Source organism: Eretmochelys imbricata, chromosome 1 (genome assembly GCF_965152235.1).
Source record: "Eretmochelys imbricata isolate rEreImb1 chromosome 1, rEreImb1.hap1, whole genome shotgun sequence".
In the NCBI taxonomy this organism is placed as follows: Eukaryota; Metazoa; Chordata; order Testudines; family Cheloniidae; genus Eretmochelys; species Eretmochelys imbricata.
This window is the reverse complement of record NC_135572.1, coordinates 284026447-284036647: the sequence shown is the minus strand read 5'-3', so window position 1 is coordinate 284036647 and position 10201 is coordinate 284026447.

Sequence of the window (10201 nt, the reverse complement as noted above, 5' to 3'; positions counted from 1 at the left end):
TTCTACTTTGTTCACCTCCTTAGGGTTACATAAATTCACAGCAATACATTAAGTGTTTATCTATAACTCACACATTGCAAGGGGGGTAAAAGCATCCTGCCAGTTGTCATAGTACTCTTCATTAAACAGGTATTTTCTAGATTCAGATTTGCTTCTGTTTATTCTCCATTGTATTCTTAATGCCATGCTTGATACAGCTCCCACAATGCTCCCAATCCCACTCCCACTCCACCTCCCAAGCTTGGCCAAAGGTTAATCACACAAAAAACCCTGCTGCTATACATATTGCAGCTCATAACCTTTTAGCAGTTTTGGTTTCCTAGAACTTTTTTTTGCAACTTATTAATCAAAACAACCCAGCTGCACTTTCCAGACTTTCCAAATATAATTATTAATCTTACAAAAGATGACTGAATTTTTAATAAGGAGTTTTTATATTGCACAAGTGAATTACTAGCACAGGCAAAGCAGAGATACAACTGAATTTTGGATTCAGTAGGTAAAGTCTTGTCTGTCATCTGCTTGAATATATCAAACCTTAGCAAGAATACCTATAGGGTGTAAATAAAGCATGCTTTTCCTTTACAATGGCTCAGAAAAAACAGAGCAGAAACTTTTATGAAAATATTATTTAAATTGGCTATTATGTCTGAGCAAAATGTTTCCCTATGCCTCAAAATTGTTTTCATGTGCATAATGGGGAACATGACTCACCCATTCCCCCAAGAAACACAGGAGAGGAGGAGATATTAATCCGTCAGAAATCTTCATCTGCCAGAGGTAAAATTTGTGAACTTGTGTCTGTGTAAATTTATGCATTTTGAATGTGACTTTGTGCAAATGGAACGAATTAAGCATAGTCTCATCTCTTCTTCAAAGATCATGGTGACAGTCTTACAATGTTATTCTTTTCTGTATCACAAAAATATCTGCTAACGTAACTCACAGGTAGAGCTAGGTAGAAAATGTTTTTCTCATCTCAAGAAAATTTTTGAGATTTCACAAATATTTGTCTTTTTCCCCTGTGATGAAACCCAGGCATATTTTACCAAAAATGAGAGAGACCCTAGAATTACCTCACTGCCAGGGCCAGCTCCAGCGTTTTTGCCACCCCAAGAGGCAAAAACAACAAAACTTGCCATTGAACGGGGAGGCGGAATCCTGCCCGCCGAACACGGAGGCGGAGTGATGGTATGACCGAAGAAGAGTCGTGTCCCTGACGCCGAATTGCCGCCTAGTGCGAAACGCCGAATTGGTTCACTGGTGCCTGGATCCAGCCCTACTCACTGCACAGAAAGTGGTGAGGTCTATTGTCCGGCTTGTTGGAAAAGGTGTGTGCCCCTGTAAGGGTTAGAGAGCCACAGAGTGACTTTCTGCTGCAGCTGCAGACCAGGTTAGCATGGGAAAACTGATCCATCCCTCCTAGAAAGAGAGGGGGAACTATATAAGTCCATGCTGAAGCAGGAAAAGCCCTCTTTTACCTGGACCAGGTTCTGAAAGGCCTGTCGCCAATATGGCCCATTACAAAGGGACATGTGCGACAGTACACGGTGTCCTTAGGAACCTGTTGACTGGTGTCCTCAACCATGTCCACTTGCCTATTGGTCCTTGCATTTGTCAGTAGGCTGAACGGTTACCCAGATCCTTGTAGCAGTGTTTTATTTAGGTTTCCAGCAGGATGGTCTCAAAACACCAGCCCTTGGGAGGATACATGTCATCCCATGACTGTTAATATAGTTAGGGGTCTTGTGTGGATCCTGGAACTCATATATTGTTGGACATAATAGGTGGCCTTGTTCAGCATGGCATTCTGGTAGCATTTTTTTTGGAGGGGGGGGGGGACTTTTAGGATCAACAAGCCAGTGCATGGGTCCTGTAGAGATTCTTATGGAAGAAGAATCTGACAAGGTTGGGGGTCCCAGCACATGAATTTGGTTCCAATTCACCCAGGATTGGGGTGAAAACAGCAGTGGCCCAGGTGGGTATGGGGGCAAGGCAATTCAGGCAACTGGGTGTTGGCATTCTGAAGCATGCAGAGTATACGTGAGACCCCAGGTGGGGAATCAGTGTTACTTTTCCTTTGGGTTTTTATCCAGATGCTGGCAGACAGGTGAGGCAGATGGTAGTATGGATCTGCAGGCACAGCATTGTTTACTGGGTTTATACGTGGGCTTTCACATTGTCTGGAGGTTCTCAGCTGGGCCTCAGTGGAGAAGCAGTCCTGAGCTGGCATGGGAGGAGTGACATGTGATGGGACAAGTTGATGTCTCTTCTACACACTGTAGGGGCCCATGAGTGGGCACCAGATATAACTGTAGTTAGCCTTGGGGAAAATTATTTGGAACTGAGTAAAGGGCTAGACAATGATCAGAGCTAAGCGGAACCTGGGGAAGATGCTGGAACTTTTCCCAGGATAAAAAAATGGCATGGTTGGACATGCTGCAACACAGGGTGTGGCAGGGAGCTGTGAAAACCCCATAGGTTGACAACATGAGGAGATATGTGAATAGGCAGGTGGACAAATTCATGGATGTCATAGTGGGATTAGTAATTTTGCATCCAGACATAGCATATACGGCACCAGAATTATTCAGGGAGGATGGAGTCCACTGTCAGACTTGGAAGCTGAAATATTTCTGACCAATATTAACGGGGGCATTAGGAGATGTCTGGTAACCTGGCTATGTATGGGGGGAGACAGCTAAACTAATTACTGGTGCCTCCTTGTAGCAAATGTCCAGTGCAGGTAGTTGATAGCGAAGGGATACAGTGATAAGATAAAATGAATTGGTCAAGGATTTAAAGAACGTATTCTTTAAAGGAGTGGAAACAGAGAGGGTTCAGGGCTCTATGACAGGTATGGCAAGGGGCCAACCCCTGTTCCTTTATAGCCCCCCTACAACCCTCATTCAAGGGGTTGGGGACAGTGAGATCCCAGCAGCAGGATGGGTAAGGGGGAGGGGTGATGGAAGTCCCCCGATATATATATTGAAATGACTATGGAATTACCTGAACGGTGCACCCCCAGGCATTTAAAAATAAAGTTGTGGCCTAATTAAACCACACCCAGTGTCTCCTGTCCTTATGCCATCACAGTTGTACAATAGTCCAGTGAGTAGGGCATTCACCTAGGATATGGGAGATCTGCTTCAAATCGAGCAGAACAAGGACTTGAACCTAGGTTACCCACTTCCCAAAGGAGTCCCCTAATCACTGGGCTATGTTGGGGCTCTTGGGGATGCTCTTTGTTCTTGCATCTCTGATTTTTAACCAGAAACTACATCCTGGATCTGAGAAACTTTCACTGAAACTGATCTATTCCCACAAAACGTTTCAGTTTCAACAAATTGGCATTTTCTGACCAAAAAAACAAACTTTAATCAAAAATTCCCACCCACTCTACTCTTCTTTTCATAAGTGGCCTCTTATGTTGCTCTGTCATGTTGAGTTGTATGATGTTGAAATCAGTATTTGCAAGCACAATAACTTTCATGTAAAACTGTTCACAAGAAAATACTTGGGCAAACGAAAGTGTGACTCCAATTTTAGGAGTTAGAATAGGGTCCTTTTAAAAACAATGCACAGTTGATCATTACCCATTATGAAAAACAGACTGCAATTGCAAGATCAATAGCCTACTAATCTTCTTGACACAATAATTAATACAGGGAGTAAGGTTCAATTAAGATTGCATTTGAGATCAGAGTTGATATGGCATCATCCAGTGGTGTGTGTGTGTAGTGTGCATACGTGCGACTGTGCACAACTCCTTGATGGTTGTGTGCTGTTGGTATGAGGACTTTTCAAAATGTGGTGATTGACACAAAAGAACATACATCTTGACAGTCTTCTCAGTTCCATTTTTATTTTGAAATATTTTAAAAAGGAAACTTTAAGTGGTATTGCAAAATTTTCAGAGATTTCAGTTCTTTTGCATCCTGAATCCACAAACCCAAGTAGTCAAAATTAATTATTTAAAGCAGGGAAGTTCTTTACAGAACCCTGTACAACAATTTCCAGAATTAATGTCGTGTGATGGGGGGTCCTGTTTGTTGAACGGGGCCACCCCCGTTGGCCCAGTGCGGGGTTGGTACACCGAATCACACAGTCGTCTGAACTCCCTGTGGGATCAAATACTTGCAACAATGTGGTCTCAGGATTCCTGGTGGGGTCAAGCAAATATCAACCTGTTGCCCACAGGCAGGGTAGGACAAGCAGTCTGTAGCCTCCAAGCCTCCTGACTGCGGCAATGGTTACAATTAGGGTTTCTGACCTTCCGGTTGTGACAGGTTGGATCACAGAAACCCCCTGGGAGCTGCCACCTGATGTGCCAAGACTACTTGGGCCCTTGCTTTCCTGCCCTGCCAGCTTAGGACTTCAGTGCCCTGCCTGGTTGAGCCAGACCCACTAGCCTGCTGCAAACCCAGACCCAGGTCTGAACCACGTCCCCTAACAGCTGTGGGCTTAACTGAAAGCAGCATACAGAAGTGTTCCTGTCTTCAGCACTCAGATGCTCAACTCCCAATGGGATCCAAACCCTAAATAAAGCTTATACAGGGTAAAGTCGTAAATAGTTCGCCCTCTATAACACTGATAGAGAGATATGCACAGCTGTTTGCCCCCGCAAGTATTAATACACACTCCGGGTTAATTAATAAGTAAAGAGATTTTATTAAATACAGAAGGTAGGATTTAAATGTTTCCAAGTAGTCATAGCCAGAACAAAGTGAATTACCAAGCAAAATAAAATAGAACACTCAAGTCTATGTCTAATCAAGCAAAATATAGAAAAAAACCTCACCAGTTCCAGTAAGCTCTCTTTTACAGACTAGCCTCCTTCTAGTTTGGGTCCAGCAAGCACTCACACCCCCTTTAATTACTGTCCTTTGCTCCAGTTTCTTTAAGGTATCCTTGGGGGTGGAGAGGCTATCTCCTTAGCCAGCTGAAGGCAAAATGGAGGGGTCTCCCATGGGCTTAAATAGACTTTCTCTTGTGAGTGGAGACCCCCTCCTCTCTCCTATGCAAAGTCCAGCTCCAAGATGGAGTTCTGGAGTCACCTGGGCAAGTCACATGTCCATGCATGACTAACAGTTTTTACAGGCAGAAGCCATTGCCCACATGGTATCTTGAATGTCTCCAGGAAAGCTTCTTATGTGGATTGGAGCATTCCAAGATCCATTGTACTTTAAGTGCTTCTTATTTGCACATTCCTTTCTCAAGAAGCTGACCAAATGCTTTACAAAGGTTACTTAAAAATCAAGCCAGTACACAGCCAATATTCATAACTTCAAATACAAAAATGACACATGCATACAAATAGGATTAATAGATTCAGTAGATCATAACCTCTACAGAGATATGTTACATGGCATATGTAGCATAAAACATCTTCTAGTTATGTCATATATACATTCATAAGCATATCTCCATAAAGCCTTATGGGGGGCACCGTCACACTGGGCAAGGCAAAACAAACAGTCAGTCTATAGCCCCTAGGTGGGACTGAACAACCAAGCAGTCTAGGACCTCTGAGCATCCTAGCTGGGTCAAGAAAACAGCAACTGGGGGGTTCTAACCCTCTTGGCAGGGCATAACAAGCAATAGAGAAAACAAGTAATAAATGAGCCTCCTGGATGGGGCAGGCAAACAGCAACTGTGGGTTTGACCCTCTCGGCAGAGCGGAAAAAACAGTCAATTTGAAGACCCCAGACAGGGCAGAGAAGAACAACCAAACTGTCTATGGCCCCTGAGCCTCCTGGCTGGGGAAGGCAAACAAACAGTAACTGGGGGTTCTGACTCTCTGGGCAAGGCAGAACAAATAGTCAGTTTGTAGCCCCCAGGCAGGGCAGAGCAAACAAATGGTCTATGGCCCCTGAGCCTCTTGGCTGGGGCAGGCAAACAAAGATTAGCCAAAGTGGCAAGTGGGGTGGGGTGGGGGAACCCGGGCCCTCCCTGCTCCACCAGGTTCCAACCCAGGGCCCTGTGAAGTGGGGGGATTCACCATTAAGGGTTTAAGCACTGACTTCTACTACATTCCCTGGATCATTTCCTACTGCAAGGTGCATTTTAGGCATCTCCCTGGCTGGCAGCCGTTTGACATCCCCGTCAATCTTTGCAGTCATCTGGTTGTCCGCAACGTAGTCCAAATCCATAGTTCCTACCACTTGGAGAGTCTCAGGCATCTCTGCAGGAACTTGCAACACATATCCTTCCTTCTTCTCAGCCAGCCCAGACTGAACTGGACTTCCTTGTTTTATCTATCTCCTCCACCTGGAGTATGCGCAGCAGGGGCAAGAGGGCATGGCCTCTTGGGCCCACAGTGGTTGGTCTGTCCCTGTTGGCCCAGTGCAGGGTTGGTGCACCTTCACATGCTGATTGCTCCCTTTATCATGGAGCATGCTGTGTCATGGCTCCTAAATACAACCACTGATGTGTGGTTACTGTTTATGTAAAACAACCAATGAACTGATAAAGAACATACCTACATGTGGGCTAAACCACCGAAGATTTAATTGCATTGATCAAATCAAATGTACTGACTGTACTATAGTTGTAGTAAGCTGTGGACAAGCAAAGGATGGAGGCCCCAATAGAGAGAGAGAGAACTAAAATAACTGACTTTTATGAATAACTTTTGGATGCTGATCAAATGAAAATGCTTTGGTCATAAATACTGCCCAACTGTACACCACACAACAGTAAAATATCACAAGGATAGTCTAGTCAAATTTTTAAAATGTTATTCAATGGAGAAACCATCACCAATGATTTGCATTGAGTTTTGAGTGGAAGAAATGTGTTGGCATCATTTCTGGAAGCTGAATTGTTTTTATAAGCCTTCCAATAACTCAGCCAGTTGAATATCAGAAGAATAATAGAAACACACATATTCATATCCTACCCAGCTATGGTTTAAATGATCCTGAATGAAAATATCTGCCAACTGCATCAAAAAGAGACGAAAGCTCAGTTAACTTTCAGCATGATATTCTTGTAAAATTTCACCCCTGGTGGCTCATGTAAAGAAAGAAACACTAAATCATTACAACAAAATGCATGAATGTAAGCTAACTTGTATGTTGTTTTTTTAAATATAGGCCAGTGTGAATCTTCTGGCTGTGAAGTCTGATCATTGAGAGCAACAAAGATCACTGAAAGTCTGTGGGGCTATGCCAATTTACACCATTTGAGAATCAGGCCCAACAAGTATTATTCTAAATTGAATTTAAAAGATTATAATTTAGAGTGATTGAAGAATGGATGGCAAGTATGAAGATAGCCACTCTATATATGCTTGATATGTATATATCCGCAATGCGAGTCACCTTTTTTCTGATACAGCAATGCACTAAAGAGGTACTTATAGAAAAATAAATGAATGCCTTCATTTTTGTGCCTACTGTTTGGTAAATGATTCCTATAATATTTCCAATTCTGCCTCAGGAATTGCTATGAGGTTTCTATCAAGGTATCTCTCAACTGTAGTGTAATACTGATCTCTTTTTTAAGAAATGTTTGTCCACTTGAAATTGAATAATTTAATATAGTATATCCTTTATGGCATTTAGAAAATGCAGAATGACTTGAGGCAGGAAACAAATGTACCTTTCAGACATGAACTTTACTGCCAGTAATTTATAAACCAAATTATGGGTAGGAAAACATGAGATGTTTGAATCTGTTTCTGGTCTGTCTTGTCTTATCTCAAGTGAGAGGAATTATTTAGGTAAACCAGGTGTGGAATTTGATGGTACTGAATTCACTAATCATCATCACCATTCTATTTGCAGCTATTCCTCGTTTTAAAATAAATCACTTCACTGCTCAGAAGAGACATGGCCAAAGTGGTGGCTGTGTCGGTAGCTCATATTGCAGCAGTGGTTAGTGGCACTCTAGGAGAAATCTCAGATGCTGGTAGTGGTGGATGCAGAATCCCTGTCTCTAACCACTGTGATGCACAAATATGACCTGTCAGCATCAACAAACTCTTCTTGCAGTATACCTGGTATAGTCCACACAACTCAGGTCCTTTTTATTAAATTCTGATTACAGCTGGGGACTATTAACTTCCATGGCCAATTGTCAGTCAGCCTCTACTACTAGTTTTTCTGTAGACTACAATGGCTACAGAGTTTGATGACTCAGAAGATGAAGCACACTGTCATTTCTGATTAAAGACACCAATTCCTAAACCTGGTATTGTTTAAAATACATAATTAGTTGCATGTACAGTAGAACCTCAGAGTTAAGAACACCAGAGTTACGAACTGACCAGTCAACCACCTCATTTGGAAATAGAAGTACGCAATTAGACAACAGCAGAGAGAGAGAGAGAGAAAAAAAGCAAATACACTACAGTGCTGTGTTAAACAGAAATGTCTAAAAAAGTTTCAGGGAAAGTTTTAAAAAAAGGATTTGACAAGGTAAGGAAACTGTTTCATTTAAATTAAGATGATAAAAACAGCATTTTTCTTCTGAACAGGAAAGTTTCAAAACTGTATTAATGTTCAGCTTGTAAACCTTTGAAAGGAAAACCATAACGTTTTGTTCAGAGTTGCGAACATTTCAGACTTACAAACAACCTCCATTCCTGAGGTGTTCATAATTCTGAGATTCTACTGTATTTAATGGCAACTTGTCTGCAGACCACTTTTTAAGGGCCTTTTATCCACTCTGATGTTTGAGGTTCACACAACTCTTTTATTTACAGCAGTAAGTGAGGCGCTAATGAGGCTACATTGTGGGATATATCACAGATAGTAGATGACTTCAGGGAACTTGGAAGCATGCTGAAAAAGCATATCCAAGAGATCTTTTCCTGGGGTCTTTCCTGTTCCACTGCAGGGTTTTAGTTTTGTGGAACCCTGGTTCACCTTTAGTGGGGAGAGAATGTTGTATAGTTTGGATGGTTTCCACCTCAGTAGAAGGAGAACCAATCTTCTTGGGGTCAGGCTGGCCAGAGTAGTCAAGAGGGTGTTAAAGTAATAACAAAAGGAGAAGGTAAAAAGAGGGGATGATATAAGCATTCAGCACAAAATCAAGATGTTCAGAACACAATTAATCAAGAAACCAAAGGACATGAAGAGAAGAAACTCTTGAATTGCCTATACACAAATGCTATGAGCCTGGGTGACAATCAACAGGAATCGGAATTGCTTATTTATTATCATAAATTTGATCTAGTTGTATAATACTGTAACCTGGTCGGATGATTCCCTTGAAACCTGGTAGCATGATTCCCATGACTGAAATGTTAAAACCAAAGGTTATAACCTATTTAGGAAAGATTGCTTGAGCAAAGGGGGAGGAGAGGAGTGGCACTCTATGTCAAAAATGGCATTACCTGTTCCCAGGTCACTGATAACACAGAAGAAAATGATATTGAATGCTTATGGATCAATGTCCTAACAGATGAAGCACAAGATGGAATATTAGTTGGTGTCAGCCCACTAAATCACACTAGGGAAGAGGATGGCAGGCTCCTTACACACCTAGTTATAATGTGCAGGGGGAAAAAGCTGTGTGATCACAGGGGATTTCAATTTCAGTAACATGCTGGAGATTTCATGCTGCCAGTACTGAAACATTTTTGGAATGTCTAAATATTATAGATGACAGTTTTCTAACTGAACAAGTGTTGCAGCAATATGGGGGAATTCTATATTAGACCTTTTCTTAACAAATAAAGAGAAACTGATCACAGAACTAAAAATTAATAGTACCTTTGGTACTTCTTTATTGTTTATCTGTATGGTCTCTGTCTGATTCTTTAATTGTTTCTGTCTGTTAACTAATTTTGCAAAATTTAAATCAACTAAGGTGCTGGAGTATGATTGGTTAAAGAATTGTTTCATAATGTTCTAGGATTGGTTAAAGAATTGTTTTATGATAGTCTAGGATTGATGAAAGATACTATTTTGTAGCACTTTAGTTTAAAATGATTGGTTAAGGTATAGCTAAGTAGGACCCAAGTTTTAACTATATAAACTGGGATCCAAAAAGGAAGTTCTTTGGAAACTAATTCCAGGACAGAGCCCAAGATCAGAGCTGCCAGATCTCAACACCCTACTGACCAGACTGTATAGAAGCTGGAGCCTCAGACAACCTGATCCTCACTGGCCGCGAGGAAAAGTTTGTCTGCCTGATTGGGAGTGGTAAGCATTGTATTCTTAGTGTGTGTATTCTGCTTTGGTAACTGTTA